Source organism: Pteropus vampyrus, unplaced genomic scaffold (genome assembly GCF_000151845.1).
Source record: "Pteropus vampyrus isolate Shadow unplaced genomic scaffold, Pvam_2.0 Scaffold14, whole genome shotgun sequence".
Lineage (NCBI taxonomy): Eukaryota > Metazoa > Chordata > Mammalia > Chiroptera > Pteropodidae > Pteropus > Pteropus vampyrus.
Window position 1 is genome coordinate 7374576 of NW_011888795.1, and position 13685 is coordinate 7388260.

The 13685-nt window shown below is 38.8% G+C and overlaps 1 protein-coding gene across 3 annotated transcripts in view; it reads right to left on the reverse strand.

Moving 5' to 3' along the window:
* The window catches only part of ST6GAL1 (ST6 beta-galactoside alpha-2,6-sialyltransferase 1), a 109974-nt gene that overhangs the window by 45350 nt on the left and 50939 nt on the right, over positions 1 to 13685 (reverse strand). For 2 of the 3 annotated variants that reach the window (XM_011381867.2, XM_023525915.1), the window contains exon 3: positions 269 to 415. The gene's annotated coding sequence lies outside the window, so the exon portion shown is untranslated. Of the gene's footprint in view, positions 1 to 268; positions 416 to 3354; positions 3439 to 13685 lie in introns of all 3 variants that reach the window. The other variant, XM_011381875.2, reaches the window with a different exon arrangement.

The following is a 13685-nucleotide window of genomic DNA, read 5'->3' on the forward strand; positions in this document are numbered from 1 at the left end:
CCCTCCAACCCTTCGCCAGTAGGTGACTTGGGAATGGCAGAGCTGTGAGCTTTCCTTTTGACTATATCTATTCAGATCAATCAATTCAACAAAGATGCTGGTAACTATGAGCTCAGAACAGAGGGCCCAGAGGTAACTGTCACTACCCCCTCCCTCAAGATGCTAAGTCTTAAATACCATAAGAAATCAGATAAGGACCCAGATACCTAATGCATTATTTACTTTATTTCTCCTCACTAGACAGTAAGTACCTGAACCATCTAGTTACCTCAATGTTCTCAGGAACAAGGTCAGTGCCTATGGCTCAGCTTCATCAACGTTTTCTTGTTGCAAAGAAGGTTCTCAGAATCTTAGCGCAGGAAGAGGGGCCCACATCCAGCCTGAGATCAAAGTAGCCTTCGTGGATGGGAAAGACCTGGAAGATGGAAAGGAAATAGCATGAAGGTGGGTCATGGCAGGGTACCAGGGCACACTGAGAATCTCAAATCAACCCAGGCAGGTGTGCAAAGCTGAAGCTGAAGGGGAGACTCAGGCCTCACTGTGTGCTATGGTGAGTAGCAAATGGAAAACTCTAGCATTTTTCAGGTACACAGTGAAGAGCAGATAAAAAGCTTCAGAGCAGGGCAAAGAACTGACAAGCCAGTAAGGGGCTGTGCGCCTTCAGCAGTAGGAGGGAAGGCATGCTGCTGCTCACAGTACCCCTTTCTCCACTCCTTGAAAGCAAATGCCCAACAAACAAATAATAGCCACTACTTCTTATGTACTATGTCAAGTACCTATGTAATCTTCAAAAGAACCCCATAAGGCAGGTAACTCTTGAACCTATTTTACAAGGGAGAGAACTGAGACTCAGAGAGGTTATCAAAGTTGCCCACAATCACCCTACTGTAAAGAGGCAGAGGTAGGATCTTAATTCAGATTTGACTCAAGGTCCACAGGCCAAGGAAAGCTGGTGCGGCCCTCTGCCGCTCCCCCTACCTCCCCACCTCCCCGTACCGACAAAATGAGAACCAATATTGGGGTGAGGAATACCCTCAGACAAGGTCCAGCTTGGAAGAGTGGCGCCACATTTCATGTGAACCCAGCTTTGGAGTCAGACAACTCTATATTTGGCTCCCAGTTTCATTATTCATCTCTGTGTGATCTTAGGCACATGGCATGAGCCCTCAGAGCCTCAGTTTCTACATCTATAAAATGTGCAAATCCACCCACCTCACAGGACTGCTGTGAGGGTTAGAAGTAAGAATCATGTAATGCCTGACTTGGGGCAGGTGCTTAGTAAATGAGGATGTGTATACCAGGATCTGGCAGTGTGGGGGAGGAGAGACAGGAAGCTGGGGCCTGGCTTAGCCACCGTGGGTGGAGGCAGTCTTCGTTTCTGAGTAAGAGTTGAACTTTCGGGAGTGTCATGAATATTTGTCTTTGGCTAAACATGGCACCTTGATGTTTATCTCAACAAAACCACTATCTGGTGCTTTCAGTGTTAACTATTTCAAACACTGCTCCACAGAAAAGAGAATAAGAATTTGGAAACTTCAAAGGAGTTAGAGGCAAGGGGTTATTACTGAGAAGGCTGGACTCATGCAAAAGCCTGAAACCAGGGCACATTGTGAGGTCCCTAGCTCTCCAGCCAAATCACTGCATATCCCTGAGTCACTTACCCTCTCTAAGCCTCTGTTTCCTTATGATCTAAGGGTCTTAATAAACCTTACTTCACAAAATTGTGGTGGAAATCATAGATAAGAGTTTTTAAGCTATGCAGGTAAGATAATTATTTTAAATTTCTCCAAGACAGTGGCTTAAATTCATCATCTCTATACATCCACAGGAAATAAAGCTTGGAGGTAAAGTACCCACCTGCACGGGGAGTGGAAAAAGAAATACTGTTTAACAAACACTTAAGATAAGAAAGATTTCTTTTATTGAAATGTTATTCAATTATGAGTTGAGGTGAATTATAACTGTTAAAAGAATTATTTCTCTATGATCAAGTTGAAAACACAAAATTGTTCAATTTTCTCAGAGCTGGTACACCCCTGAGAGCCCAGTGAAGACACTGAAGAAGTTCAGCTCTCATTTCCACAGAGCAGAGGGCTCACTGCACGAGATGGGAAGCCAGAAGACCTAAATGCTCACAGTAAAGGTTGCTGTCTTCTCTCTGGATTTTTCCTCAGCTTAGAAAATAGGCCAAACTCACTCCACCTCCCAGCCCCACCCTTACATCTCTTGCAACTGGAATGTACCCAGGAAAGAAAACAAGAAATCAGTAAGGTGGTCTCAGAATGAAATCTGGTCAGGCTGACAACACCGAGGACTGGGCACCCAATCTTAATTTCCAGAAAATACTTCTCTTCCTGTCAGGTATACCCACACTCTTGGCTGAGAGAGCATAGTAGGGTTTCCAGGCCTAACCTGGGAGCCTGAGCCAAATGGTGTTCAAATAATCTAAATGATGCCCATCCACTGACCTCCCCTCACCCCACCCCCCCCACACACACACATGCACCCCCCTCAATCAAAAGCAGCAAATAAAGAAAAAATACTTTGGGTTCTCTTTCAGTATCTGAGCAGACAAGTTATTTAAAACCATAGCCCCTCTTTCTGTTTTAGCTCAACCTTCTAGAAGGGGTGTGTATGTATAGCAAGAACATGTCCCACTTAGGGGCTCTGGGCCTGAGCAAAGAATAAAAGTGGAAGGAAGCTTAGGGGACAGGGGAAGGGGCAATGAATTGAGGCAGAGACCCAAGCGTGGCTGGGCTGCCCTGGAAAGATAATATTCCAGGTCTGAATTCTGTTCCAAAGAGTAAGGTGAGAGACTGGCAAATAAACCACCTGAAGTTCACTATGATTCTCCGTGCCAAGCACTGTAAGGTGCATTTCCACCGAATCAGGTAAATACTACTAACAATCAGAATTCACTTCCCGAAGAGCAGCTTTTCCCCAAGATGGATTTCCTGGTTTGTGATAGCTGCCTCCATCACCCAGCAGTGACTGAAAGACTACTAAGCAGGGAGACTGCAAAAAAAATTAAAGGTGAAGGGGCAGTGACCCAAACTTGAGTAGCAATTCCTGCTGGGGCCTGGCTCTGAGCTCCTTGCTACCTCTGTGCAGCAGAGCAGGAGGTCCTTTTGTATCCTGAGCCTCAGCTTCCCAAAGACCACAAAAGCTACTGCCTTCAGATTGACCATGGCATACCATGCTTTTTCTCTATACATTTCTATTGTCCCACACTCACAAAGGCCAGTATGACTGCTCTATTTCTTTACTGAAAACCTCTGAGACCTAGAGAGGTTTATGGTTGTACAAAGCCAGGAATTAGTAAGTGCCAGAACCAGGATTTGAACCAAGAGCTACCTGTGTCTGCATCTGCCCCTCATCTTCCAAGTGGGGAAGGCACAATAAATCTCTTTTCTCCTACTCTTCTCCTTTGCCTCCTCCCTAAAAGAATGGGAAATAATTCAGTGACAGACTGGGATTCAACGTCACTGGAAATCAAAGAAATATAAATTGAAATAAAACAATATACCACCTTCTCCCTCATCAAATTAATAAAGGATATACATACATACATACATACATACATACATACATACATACACACACACACACATACATAGAGAGAGAAAGAGACAGAGAGAGAGAGACAGAGACAAAGAGAGAGAGACAGAGAGAGAGAGAGCGTGCGCGTGCAAGCGAGTGCTGACAAGGGCATTCTCATATACCTCTTGTGTGAAAATAACATGCAGCATCCCTTTGGAAGGGCAATTTGGCAAAATATATCAAAGCATTAAAAATGTCCACTCTCTGTTAACTCAATAATTCCATGTCCAAAAAGGAAATAACCAGAGAAGCTGTCAAACTAGTTCTATCTCAGCCCACATATAACCTGAAACAACTTTGATTCACAATAAAGGAATGGTTAAAGATTATGGAAAGTCTACAGGATAGGATATGATTAAAGGACTAGAAATCACATTTATAAAGATTTCTTAGATTTTTAATAAAAAGTTGCATACATATAGAAAATTATAGAAAGTAATATAATGAACTATCATGTACCCATCACCCAGCATCAACAATTATTAATTCATGGCCAGTCTTGTTTCACTGATATCCATCCAGCCTTCAACCTTAAGTATGTTAAGCAAATCCCAGGCAGCTTGTCATTGCACCAATAAATATGTCAGTATATTTCTCTAAAAGGTATTCTTTTAAAAATACAACCAATATTTAAAAATATAACCAAAAATACCATTATCAAACCTAAAAAATTTTGTAATAATTCATTAAGTTTTCTTAGCAAAATAGGAAAGTGTTCATAATATACTGTGAATTGGTGAAGAATATAATAAAAATATATATTGCATAATCTCAGTGGATGGAGAGAGAACAAAAGAAGTAAGGAGTGGGGGAGGGAAAAAATAAAGAAATGCTTATTTACAGAGAAAAATGACTTGAAGAAAACATATCCAAAATATTGCCAGTAGTCTGTAGTTACTCCTTTATCATGAGAATTAGAGATGATTTTTGTATTTTTGTGTATATTTTTACTAATGGGAATCTACTGTTAGATATTTATCAATTCTCTTATTCTTTTATTCCTCAAATTCAAAGTTCCCCCCTGATATCATTTCCCTTCAGCCTGAAAAACTTCCGTTAGCAGTTCTTTAGCAGGTCTGCCAAAAAACAAAGTTTCTTGGTTTTCCTTCATGTGAGAGTACCTTTATTTTGCCTTCACTCCCGAACGATATTTTTTCTGGATATAAAAGTATGGGATAACAGTTCTTTTCTTCTTGCCCTTTAAAGATGTCATTCGACTGTCTTTTGCTTACATAGTTTTAGATGTGAAGTCTGTAGTTGTCTGAATAGGTTTCCCTTATGTTCAATGTGCTATATTTCTCTGGATGCTCTCAATGATTTTTGACCTTTGGTTTTCAGTAGTTTGACTATGATGTAGCTGAGTAGACGTTGAGTTTATCCTGTTAGGGATTCACTGAGATTCTTTAGTTTGTAAATTTATGTCACCAAATTTGGGATATTTTCAGCCATTGTGTCTTCAAATATTTTTTCTGTACCAATATCTTTCCTTTAACTTTCTGGAATGGGACTCCAAAAACATGAATTTTCAACTTTTTAGTGTTGTCCCACGGTATCTTGAAACACTGCTTACTTTTTCCAATAAAAAAGTACATTTACAAATATATTATACAAAATATTGTGTAATTTCTATTGTTCTATCTTCAAGTTCACTGACTTTTTTTCGCCTTCATCTTTTCTGTCCCTGAGCTCACGCAGTGAATTTATTACTTTAGATGTTGTCTCTTTAGTTCTAAAATTTCAATCTGGTTATTCTGCATAGTTTCTATTTTTCTGCTAAGAACTTCTATTTTGTCATTTATCTTAAGAGTGGAGAACAGTTATAATAGCTACTTTAAGTCTGTCTGATCATTGCACCATCTGCGTCATCTCAGGATTAGTACCTATTGATTATCTTTTCCCTTGAATATAGTTCGGATATTCCTAGTTCTTTTTACATCAAGTAAACTCGGATTATATCCCGGACTTTTGAATATATGTGTGAGACTCTGGATCCTACTAAAATTCTTGGGAAAAAAACTGATATTTTTGCTTATTTGTTTAGCAGACAATTAACCTACTTAGGTTCAGATTGAAAGTTCTACCTTACCTTTTGGAACAGGTAGATCTGATTTTTGGTTTTCAAAGTCTTCACTAGGCTGTTAAGTTCTGCCTGTCACATAGGCAACCAAAGGTTTATCTGGTACTTGGGTAGTGTTAGTATTATAGTTAAGTTCCCAAAACCTTTGCTGTGCTTCTTTGGGTCTGTCCCATGAACGTACACCTTGTAGTGTGCCTATGACCTATATCAGTCCATGCATAGAGTTATTGGGTCCCCTCTTCTAATTCTCTCTTCTCAGAGATTTCCTCACTGACTTCCAGTGGCTCCTTTTCCTGGTTCTTCTGGCTGAAAAGATGGGGCCATCTCAGAGTTTTAGCCTCCCACATGATCATGCAATTCCATGTGACAAAGGCATGATGGATTATCATTCAAGCTTTGACGCCAGTATCTTATCTGCCTGCTATTTTCAGAGTTCTCACATAGGTGCATTTGCATTCTCTCCAGTTTTTAGTTGTAAACAGTGGTAGACAGAGCTTGTAGTTGGATTATTTCACTTGGCTATAGGACTGCCGCCCTTCCTTCTCAACAACTTTTCCTCCTCAAAATTTCACTCAAGATTTATTTACATCAAACTAAAAAATTTTCATACAGCAATGGAACCATCAGCAAAACAAAAAGACAACCTACTGAATGGAAGAAGATATTTGCCTATGACACATCTGATAAAGGGTTAATATCCAAAATTTATAAAGAACGCATACAACTCAGCACCTAAAAAACAATCCAATTTAAAAAAGGACAGAGGCTCTAAATAGGCATTTCTCCAAAGAGGACATACAAATAGATGGTCAATAGACACATGAAAAGATGCTCAATGTCACTAATCATCAGAGAAATGCAAATTAAACCACAATGTGATATCACCTCACACCTGTCAGAATGGCTATCATCAATAAATCAAAAAGCAAGCAATGGTGAGGATATGGAGAAAAGAGAATCCTCATGCTGTTGGTGGGATTGCAAATTAGTATAGCCACTATGTAAAACAGTTTAAAATTTCCTCAAAAAATTAAAAAGTGAACTATCTTATGACCCAGAAATTGTACTTCTGGGAATTTACCCAAAGAAAACTAAAACATTAATTTTAAAAGATACACTCCTATGTTCACCGCAGCACTATTTACAGTAGTCCAAGATATGGTTGCAACCTAAGTGTCCATCATTAGACAACTGGACAAGGACGATGTAGTACATATGTACAATGGAATGTTACTCAGCCATAAAAAATGAAATTTTACCATTTGCAACAACACGGATGGACCTAGAGGATACTATACTAAGTGAAATAAGTCAGACGGAGAAAGACAAATACCATATGATTTCACTTATACATGCAATCTAAACAAAATAAACAAAGAAAATGAAAACAGACTCATAGATATAAAGAATAAACTGGTGATTGCCAGATGGGAGGTGGCTTGGGGGACTGGGTGAAAAAGATGAAAAGATTAAGAAGTACAAATACAAAATAGTCATGAGCATGTGAAGTACAGCATAGGGAATATAGTTAATATTGCAGTAACTATGTATAGTGCCATGTGGGTACTAGACTAATTGGGGGGATCACTTTGTGAATTATATAAATGTCTAACCACAATGCTATACACCTGAAACAAATATAAAATAATATTGAATGTTACTTCTAATTGGAAAAAAAAAGATTTCATCTCTTAAAGCTGTATTAAAATAATACTTTCTCCTAAGAAGCCATCCTCAGCTAGAAAAACTCTTCTTCCTCTGAATTAGGCAAGATTTAAATTTGGCAATACTGAGACTCAAACTTAAAGACAATCTTTTCATGGCTATTTTTGTTTAAACATCTGGGCTCAGGACATAGTTGGATTGAAGTCAAACCCAACCAGGAAGCATCATGGTAGATTTTGTCTTAATCCCAGCTTTGCTAATTGCTGGATGTGTGACCTTAGTCAAGTCACTTACTTTTATGTACTTCAATTTCCTCATCTATGAAATGGAAATAATATTTACCATACAGAGTCGTTATGAAAATTAAATGAGTTAAGTTGTAAGCACCTAGGAAAATGTCATGTTGTAAGTGTAAGCAATTATTATCAATCAAAATTATTATAACTTTACTCTGTAGATGAGAGAACCCTACAAAAGGAAGAGAGGAGAGAGTTGGCTCTCACTAGGCCCTGAAAGCAACTGTAATTTTTGTTTCAGTAAATACTTTAAAGAGCTCAATTTGTGCGCCTATGTGAATCTTCTGAGAAGCCATGTGGCAGAATGGGAGGATAACTGCGTAAGTCAAGAGCTCTTGCTTCCAGGATACCCTTTGGGTTTGGGGTTTTCCATTCTAAATCATGACTACACAGGGTAGCTGGTCTACCTGCACATAGCTGACCTCTGTAAAAGGCAAATAGAATTGGGTCATTTTTCAGTTTATCCTCCGAAGTCTCCCTGATACACACAGAATAAAATCCAAACTCTTTAAGCTGTCCCATAAGACATTTTGTGATTTTTACTGCTGCTGCTGCTGCCTATAACCTCATCTTCTGCTTCTTTCCCATAGACTTCACATTCCAGCTGTACTGAACTAAGGTTCACTCGTCCCACTTTACCACTTCCCACTTGCACCACTGTCTTCAACCCTGAGCTCAAATATCTCTCCTTACCATCTTGTCAAATGTATAAATGCCAAATGTCAAATATATAAATGTCCAATATATAAATTCCATGCAAACTACTCAAGAGGATTTCTGTGAGGATTTCCCAAACTGTCCAAGACCCTCTTTAGTCAGTCCTTCCCTCCCTGTGTCCCACGGCTCTTTGAACAGACCCTCATAGCACTTTCTGGTAGATGGTAATCACTTATTTCATGGATCCCTCTCTCCCTCACTATCCTGGTGTTTTTCAAAATATGTATTATTTTACATTAGTGGGTCTCAAAATCAATTTAGAGTATCACTACCAGCTTTAAAAAAAATAGACTAGAATAAACTAGATTAGAAAATATAAAAACTAATTGTATGTAATAAGGGTCAGTCATATTTCACGAAACTTGTCTCAAATAAATAATTAGAAAGCTAGATATAGATAGATGACAGATAATGAACTCCCATGGACCCATGACCCAGATTCACTAATTATCTACTATAGTCAATCTTATTTGTTTGTATTCCTACCCACTCTTATACCTCTTAGATTATTTTGAAACAAATCATAAATAGCATGTCATTTCATTCATTAGTATTTCAGCATGTATTTCTAAAAAATGAAGACTTTTTAAAAAGTAAATACAATACTGTAAAATATATTATTTCTTGCTAGTGGCAGTCAAAAGAGTCTGTAAGACTTACAGGCTCCCAGGGAGAGATGTTACCTCATTCATCTCTGCATTTTCAGGACCTGGCACTCAGTAAGAGCTGAGTAATAGAGGGAAGAAGAGAGGAAAGAGAAAGGATAGAAGCTCAAAAGTTTGCAAAAGAAAAGGAAGACAGTCTCTTCCCTTGTAGCTCTGAATCGTCTTGAAAGTACTTTGGGGGAATTTCTCAAAAGGAAAGAAAATATTAATTTAGGTTTCTTATTAATTCCTGAATAATTAAGGTTTCTGTATTTTTTGTTTTCCCTCTGGGGTGCCACACACAATTGCACAAGTTGTTCACTGCACACAGGCATTTGGCCCTGGTGGAATGGCATCTTGCCATATCAGGACATCTTTCCCAATTAGACACAAAAGTGCTATATGGGCTAACAGTACCCTGTTCTCTCTCCTCACCTGGTGTCATATGTAGTCATCTTGGTCTACTTTTCTCCTTCTGCTGTCTTCTTCCCTTCCTTTTACAGTCTTCAGAGGCCACAGGTAGGAGATTCTCCATAAAGCCAGGGCCCTTTGAGGTGTATTCTCATTAAGTCATAAAAGGCCACCTCTATATAGAGTGACTTTGGTATCAGGAACAAGATCTTTCTCCAAAGAAAAGTCCTGGGTTTGGGGGCTGGCTCTGCCACCTCAAAGGACTTTTAGATAATATCTCCAGGACCAAATTTCTTATATGAAAGTACAGATAATTATAGCTCCCTTGTCCCTTAGTGTCCTTGCAAGGACCAAAGGAAGGAAATGTTTTGGCAATGATAAAGTAGCATATAGATGTAAAGGATATTTTAGTAATAATTTATGGTTACGTCAGGATGGTAGTTCCTAAACGTCACTGCTGTCTGATGAATTAGGAATTAACCTTCTCCTAAAAACTCTGTATTCTTAAAAAGCACAAGTTCACAAATAATTGAAAAATACGTCTTATACACAATTTACAACAAAACATCAAATGCCAGAAGCAAATTTAATTAAAGATAGCCTAGACTTTTTACTGAAAACTAAAAACCCTTCCTGAGAAAGATTAAAGAAGACCTAAATAAATGGGAACATATACCATATTCCTGAGTTGGAAAGTTTGATTTTTTTGAAAATGTCAATTCATCCTCAAATTGATTGTGATGGTAAATTTTACGTGTCAACTTCACTGGGCCATGGGGTGCCCAGATATTTGGTCAAACATTATTCTGGGTATGTCTGCGAGAGTGTTTTAGATAAGATTAACATTTGAATTGATAGGCTGAGTAAAGCAGATTGCTCTCCCTAATGCAAGTGGGCCTCAACCAATCATTTGAAGTTCTAAATAGAACAAAAACTCTTTGATGAGTAAGAGGGAACTCTTCCTAATTGACTGCCCTGAGCTAGAACATCAGTTTTATTCCTGCCTTTGGACTTGAACTGACACATGAGCTCTTCCTGGGTCTTAAGCCTGCCAGCATTTGGACTAAAACTATAGCATTGGCTCTCCTTGTTCTCAGGCCTTCAGACACAAACTGCAACTACACCACTGGCTCTTCCAGCTTGCTGACTATGAATCTCAAGACTTCTTATTCTCCATAATTGTGTGAGCCAATTCCTCATAATAAAGTCATCAATCAACCAAGCAATCAATCAATCAATCTCTCTCTCTCTCTCTCTCTACACACACACATGCACATACACACATATTCTATTGTCACACTGGAAGCATGTGCATAAGTTATTTCTCTGGAGAACCTAATACTTTGGTCTATACCTTCAATGCATTCTCAACCAAAATCCCAATGGCTATTTTATAGAAATTAATAAGCTAACTCTAAAGTTTACAAAAAATACAAAGGACATAGACTAGCAAAGGCAATCTTAGAAGAACAAAGTTAAAGGACTTATATTACCAAACTTTTTATAAAACCAGAGTAATCAAGACAAATGAATAGATCAATGGGAAAAGGACAAATAGATCAATGAAAGAAACAAAATTTCTGAATAGGCCCAGACATATTCAGTAACTTAATTTTTTATAATGGTACCAATAAAACTCAGTGGTGAAAGGAAAGTCTTTTTAATAACTTGCTCTAGTGTCTGGATATCTATGCAAAAAAAAGAAAGAAAAGAGAAGAGAAGAGAAGAGAAGAGAAGAGAAGAGAAGAGAAGAGAAGAGAAGAGAAGAGAAGAGAAGAGAAGAGAAGAGAAAAGAATGAACGAACTTTGACCTCCAATTCACTCTGTCCATACAATTAATTTGATGTAGATCATAGACCTATATGTCAAAGTTCAAACTATAATGCTTCTGGAAGAAAATATAAACAAATATCTTGGAATAACTTGTAGAAGACAAAGATGTCTGGGGACACGAAAGGCACAAATAATAAAAGGGAAAGTAATGGACAAGTAGAACTCAATCACATTTAAAGTCAAGTTATTTAAAAGTGTCCCTGGCAACTAATCTCAGTTTTTAATATGAGAAAGATTGATGATCTAGGCTTAGAAATAACTGTCTTAGGATAAATACATGTACCGAACATGTACCCAGGACCAGGGTAACAGCCTCATATTTCACCATCATGGTAGGCTGAGGGTTAGGAAGCATTTAAGAGAACAAGATAAAGTCTTTGTCACTGGGAGATCAGAGTTTCACTGGGAGATAAGACTCCTTCAGAATATATAATGCTACTCAACTATATAATTCTGACTTCTGCAATCCAAAAGTAACTCAGGTGAAGAAGAGAGCAGGTTGGATTGGAGTAGACATATTAAGGGTATGAAATAGAAGGGAATTTTGAAAGTATATGATTAAACTCTTCCCATCTCATTTTTATGGATGAGAAAACGGAGGCCCACTGGAATAGAGAAAGCCACATCATTGGTTTGTGATAGAGCCAGAGTGAAACTCGGATGTATTGGCATCTTCTCAAATTCTCCTTCTATCACGTGTCATGTGGCTGGCTTCAGTATGCAGCCAGGCTTCTCGGAAGATGGAGGACTCTCACATGGGTCCTGAAAATGTGAATTTAAGACAATGCTTTTGAAGCTCCCAGGACTTTGTCTAGCATATCCTAGGAACTCGGTAAAGAAGACTATTGGACATTGGACTTGCCAGATGAACAGTGATAACGCAGAAGGCTCCAAAGCCAACATCTGAAGACCAAAGTTCATTTCACACCAAAACTATCCCTACACCTGCCTAGTACCCGGCTTCTCCCATTACTGCTATCCAAGGAAAGCCAGTGGGGCCCTGGCCCTTCTCTAACCCATGGAGCATGAGGATTGAAGAAGGAAGTGTTCATCCTTTCTGTGATATGCCCCCAGTCCAGATTTTGCCCAGGAAACAGGCTACAAATTGGACATGAACACATCACAAAATTATCCTTACCCCATATCCTTGGCAAGGGTAGATGGCACAGATGGGAACTGATGAAATGTTGAAAAAGGGAAGCTGTTTAAGGGCAAAAAACAGCTGGGATGAGGAAACAACCAAAACCTCACCAAGTACAAGGCTGCGTAAGCAAAGTCCTATGAATTTTCCAAACAAATGCTACTGCATTTTTTCTCAGTCCAGGCAGAAAATGGCACTGACCTTTCACTTGCCACACTTGGCAGATCCACTGTCATTATTATACACACACCTTCCAGTGCCCAGGCAGATTTCTCTAAGTTTATTCATTCGGCCAACAAATACTTATGGAGTGTTATGCTGTTCAGGCCTAGTGCTTGGCAACCAGAATGCAGAGGTGACTAAGGAAGGCTTTGCCTCCAGAGGGAGACAGGTAAGGGATTACAGCTACAGAGTGTGTTACCATGTGGAGGGTCCAGCTACCCAGTCTGGATAATTTGGGAAGGTTGCCTAGAGATACATCTCAACTCAAACACGAAGACAAGGAAGAGCCAGACAGACCGGAGGTAGGGATGGATGAGCTGAGCTCAAGTGACTCTTAGGTTTTTCCTAAAGAATGTGGTTTTTACCTTATCATCACAATACAAATTTGATCTGCATCCCTGAGCATAAAGAAACACTTGATACCTTCCACAAACCTGACAGTTTCTTTTGACACCAACTGTGAGGGGAAGCCACTAAATTAATTAGTATATAAAGTAATGCTCTCTCTGTGAAATTACATAGTTGCAAACCTCAAAATCAAGATTTCATTAAAAACTAGTTAAAAGCTTCAGGGATATGAAAATGTTGATTTGCCTCCTATTTGTTGCAGGATAGCCCCAGACCTACAATGTGGATGTAAAAAAGCACCATAACAAATACGGTCAAAATCTAAGAACTAATTACAACAGCACTAGTGCTTAGACCAATAGAAGGGGACAAAGCTCTCTTTTTTGCACAGTAGAAAATAAAACTAAAAACAATATTTTTCTTTTGATTGCTTTTATAGAGGGCCTTTCATGTGCAGGCCCCTGTGCTAATTGCTCTATTACATTATCTCACTGAAATCCCCTAACACCTCTGAGGCAGGTGCTGTAATCCTATTTTACCTCATCTGTAAAGGAAGCTCAAGGAAGCACAAGGCCAGAAAGGTGAAATAATTTACCCAATGTAGGCACATCCAGAAAGTGTTGGAACTGAGATTCAAATCCATCCTTAATTTATATAGTGCTGTATGTCTATTATACCTCAAAAAAACTGGAGGAAAAAAAGAAATGCCTTGAAAAAAACGGAAGTAATAT